Raw genomic sequence first — 5,359 nt, forward strand, 5'->3', positions numbered from 1 at the left:
GGGGCAACGCCACCACCAGCAGTGGGCTGCTGCTCCGAAGGCACTGTGGGATGCCCGAGCGGGGAGGTCGCTGTGCTAATGGGCCCCTAACACCTCCCGCGACGGCACCTTTGTCTTGTGTGGATAAATAAGACTCGTTCCTGTAGGTGTTGTGTTTCTGTTTTTGAGAGGATTTGTGATTCGCGGAACAGACCGATTCTTTTGTTGACCCCAGATATCCTTCCCATGTTTATTCATTTTATTTCCTTCAGTTTCAATCTCCTGATCTTTGTTGAGGGCCAAGTGGCTTTTTATTTCTGTGGAAAGCAATGATCTTTTTACTCGTGGAAGCATTAGTCATTGTGCCTCCCATTTAAAAACATTCTTTTCTTGAGAAGGTGCCAATATCCAGGGCACACACTCATTCAGCTCTCTAGAGATCACCGTCGGGATTGTCCCTTGTAGCCATTATTCCTTTAAATTGAAGCATGATACTTAGCAGCCTGTGAGTTTAAATAAAATTAAGGCCTAATGGATGGCTTACCACATCATGCTGCATTCTGAGAGATTTCGGTTACAGTAGTGTCACATGTGCGGGGATGAATGGGTTTTGCCCTTCAGTGGGAACTGGGAAAGTGGAGCCGCTGACTTTCAGATAAAGGCAAACAGCCACCTGCTCAGAAGCCAAGGTCAAGAAACAACGCTCCAACACTTGTCTTCACTAAATCACTTAAACTGCGTAAAACTTGCTAAGTGAGCACATTAATCTTCAAAGGAATAAAAGAAGATGTCGTGAATTTAAGGAGAGAGAATAATTTCTGGCTCTCATCATCTCTCCAGAACTAGGTTAAGGAGTAGACCAGCCAGTTGGTTCCTAGGGATCTGATCTAGAAGGGGTACAAAACTGCACCCCTGTGGCAGGGAGAGCATAGGGTGGTCCCAGTGACCGACGGCTTTATGTTCAAGTCTGTAATCATCTCCCCTTAAGTGTGGGTATGACCTGTGACTTGCCTCAAACCAACAGAATACGGTGAAAGTGACAAGACGTCATACCTGTCATTATGCTACAGTATGTGTCTGTGTGTGTGGGTGTTGGATGTGTGCACACACTTATGTACTAGCAGGACTCTCTGCTGCTGTTTCTGAATAAGTAGGCTGCCATGTTGGGAGAAGAGCTATGGAGACGGGCCACCAACAGGGAGCTGCAAGCAGCCCCTGGGACATGAGAGACCCATGGCCAGCAGCAGACAAGGAGACGGGGACCTCGGTCCTACAGGCATGAGAGGAATCCTGCCAAAGCCTGAGGGAGCCCTGAAGTCGGTCCTTCCCCAGTCTGGCCTCTGATGAGACCCCAGACCTGGCTGACACCAGGCTTACCTCCTGGAAGGACCCTTAAGTAGAGAATCCAGTCATTATGTGCCTGGGTCTCTAACCTACAAAGAAAAACAAAAGCAAATGCTTTAAGCTTCTGAGTCTGTGGTTATTTGTTATGTAGCGATGGACAAGTAATGCAATCATGGGACCTGTGATAAAGATGGAAAACGGTATTTGCCAGAGCCCATTAGAGAAGAGTAACAAGCCTGGCTGGGAGAAATAATGTCATGAGCCGCTTAGGTTTGGGCTTAGAATCTTTGGAAGCAAGGAAATATATTGTCTTCTAAGGCAGGCAGGTCTCTTACTGAAGGCTTTTGTTTTGCTGAGCGGTCTGGGCAGTTTTGAAGTCAGAAGGAAATTACTCAGAACAATAAAGAGCTTGCTTCTTGCCTGCCATCCACAGACTTCTCTGCCTTTCCGTGCTCAGACTCTAAATAAATGGATGCAAAACAAATATTTAGAGAACATTGTTTCTGAAGGGTGGCAAACTACTCGTTTCCCTGGGCTACCCACATGCTTTGATCTGGCTTTATATCCATCATTAGGGTCACAAGGTACATGCCCAAGACCCACCTGACGGGCAGCCGAGGACGTGGGAGACACCAGGCGCGCAGGGAGGCCCCTTTCTCCAGGGGGCTGGTGGGCGGAGGGAAGCGTCTGTCTCTGAAGGAGGGGCCTCCCAGCCCTTTCTCAGGTCAGGTCTCTGGGTTGCCCCTGTCTTGGACTGTTTCTTGAGCAGGGGGCTTTCCCTATGCGCTCACTTTTTCTAGGAGGGTATCTGAGGAGCCACACTACGTTTTGCCTACAGAAAACAGAAGGGCTCTGATGTAAGCTACTGATGCTGGTCGCTTTTCCTGAAGGCACAACCTTTTCCCTAAGTGGCTCTTAATTGTGTATTTCCAGCCACCATCTTCTCTCAGTCTGTCCAAGGAGGGCGGAGACTAATAGGTACAATTTCCAAGAACCATTTCCAATTTCTATCGCCGACCTAAAAATCTCATTGCACTCATTTGTGTTATTTTACACTGCAATTGTGTACATACGTTGGGCAACACCATTCAGTCATTACAGATATAAAATGTGATCATTTCTGTTTATACCCTACACTCCCAACGGATCCTGCTGCTGTATCCAGAGGCAGCCATCACTGAAGTTTACTGTGTGTGTGGGTGTGTGCCTGTGCACACACACGCAAGGCGAGGTTTTGTCTATACATTGGGACCATTATTTATATTTACTGCTCTGCAACTTCTTGATTGCTTAATGACATCTCTCATTGCCAATCCATATACACCCACCTCATTCTATTAGTACAGCATTTCATTTTAAGAATGCATCAATATTATGTCACAATTTCTTCACTGATGGACATTTAGGTTTTTTTTTTCAGTTTTCACCACTACTTAAGTAGGGAATCTTTATATATCTTTATGCACATCTGCAAATATTTCTTTAAGACCGGTTTCTTGGTTGATTTGCCCACTCAACAACGTACGCCTACCTTATATTTTGATAGATAGCTGCTCAGTTGGCTTCCCTGAAGACTGTACCTATATAAACCCCCTCACTACAGGATGAAGGCTCCCATCCCCCACCTTGCTGGACTACACTGGATATTATCAATTGTAAAATTCTGACAATATGGGTGAACATTTAAATGACCAACTTGACTTCTTCATCCTTCTCATAACTGGATGATGAACTTTCTATTCTCCTTCCTCCTGCTTCAAAGAGAAGTGTTCTTCCATATTACTCTCATGTGTGAATTTACCTTTAAATTATAGTACTAGACCTCCTAATTCTGAATCATTCTTGTATTCTAGGGGGTACATTTTGGTTGCAATATCTTTAATTTGCTACTGGATTTGGTTTGATAACATTTTATTTAGAATATTTCCAGTCATAAGTGAAGTGGTTTATAATCCTTTTTAGTTATCTTGTCTGGTTTTGTTGTAAGGGTCTTGCTAGGCCAGGAAAATAAATTGGGGCAGTTTTCAATTCTTCTCTGTGCTCTGAAACACCTTATATTGCATAAGAATTTTCTGTACCTGGAAAGTTCTGTCGAACTTGCTGGTCGAACTCTCTGACCTATGTGACTTTAGGGTCCAGAATTTAAAATGGGGACAAAGCCTTTATCCCACAACTATGGGTAAAAACAGTTAGAAATATCAAATTAAATTCACATCCCTCCACCGCACACACACACACACACACACACGGCGCTGTAATCTGTCAACGAGACACCATATAATATCTTCCCAGTTTGTATTAGTAGAAGGAATCGGGGGACAAGCATCGTAAAATTCCCCATGAGGGGGGAAAAAGAAAAAAATGTAAAGAAGTAGCTGAACCAGGCCAACCACAGGACTTTTTGTGTGATATGACCTCTGAGTCACGAAGATAATTCAGCAGTTCTGTGCATCTGGGTTATAGTACAACTCAACCTCTCAGGTTTGATTTGGAATCTTTAAGCGGGGTGACCTTGTCATGAAAAAGTTCTCTTCCCAGAAGACCCACAAACTAAGGTATTATTTTACTTTCCAATAAGCAGAGAGTTTACCACAGGGTCTGGCTCATGGTAGGTAGTCAATAAAAGTTGACTTCCTTTTTTTAGACCCATAAGAAAAAATTTCATTTCATCTAAATGGATTCCCTTCTGTCCTCAGAGAAGGAGAGAGAGGAGGCAGTGGTGTTATTTAACTTCGTAGCTGCAAATGAATGTCAGCTGTGCAAACTTCAGATACAAGCAGAATTCCAGGGTCTGAACTACATGTGGATATAAAAAAAAAAAAAGATAATTTTGTAAAGGCACAGCAAATCCACTTGACCACACCTCATCCTTGGAAAAGGTTGGATTTCAATCAGCTTCTATATAGATCTGAAACTCCTTTCCTGAGGATCTGGAGATCTAGAATCCCGAGATGTGTAGAGCAGGCAAGCATGACTCATCTTGAGGTTTCAGAAATAATGAATGAATCAGTCTTCCACTTGCAGAAATTTCAGCTTTGGCACCTGGGCAGAGCAATTCTAACTTACCACACATTAAGCAAAACCATCACTTTCATGGTTCATTCCATGCATTCTTTCCGTGTTTTGGCACACTGCTGCTTCTAATGTAAGGCCAGCTTTGGTTGGACTTCATTTAAATTCAAGAACCTGGAGAGCCATTGTTTTCACACTAGCTGGGTTAAAATCAGCACATGCAGACTGGGGTCCCAACATGCCAAACATCTGTTGAATGTGAACATACTTCAGATGCTTTTAATAGAATTAGATTGTTTGCTATCACATGGAAACCGCCATCTGTGAGCAGAATTCCTGCGTAGGAACTATAGACAGCTCTAGATAAACATGTTGGGAATTATACATACATGGCAGACACCTCTAGGTGTCTACCCAATTTCCACTTTCCCTTTCTTCCTTACTAATAGAATGCCAATATTGCAATCCACCCAACTAAAATACTTATTTTTCCAAATGGCATTGAACTTGGGGATAGCTATGTATTAAAATTCTGGACATGATATATAGGCAGAAGTCAGCTAAGGGTTTCTACTAAAAGTTTTAGTTTTCTTCTTTTTCTTTTCCTCTTGTTTTTCATTTTCTTTCCTTCCATTTCACTTTATTTTCCTGCCTGGAACACAGCGTGGAGGCTGGAGCTGGGGCAGCCCTCTTTTGATCACAAAGCTACATGAATTAGTATAAAAGCACATGCTAAAGATTGTGGGGCTGGACAGAGAGACAGTGTCTGGGGCACTGATCGCCTACATGGGACTACTTACTCAGTGAGAAAAATAATCCTACATGCTTAAGCCATGATACTTAAGTTATTGTGTTACAATTGAACATGATCCCGATAGACATTACATAGACATGTTTTTCTTTCCTTCTCTTTAATTTTAATGATTATCTTCCCAATCTGCCTCTTCTTGGAGACGAGTCGGAGACCTTTGAAGCATGTAGACCGGCAGCTCTGATATGTGTGTCTTCCTTGTACCGAGCCCGT

This window comes from Manis pentadactyla, chromosome 18 (genome assembly GCF_030020395.1).
Source record: "Manis pentadactyla isolate mManPen7 chromosome 18, mManPen7.hap1, whole genome shotgun sequence".
NCBI lineage: Eukaryota > Metazoa > Chordata > Mammalia > Pholidota > Manidae > Manis > Manis pentadactyla.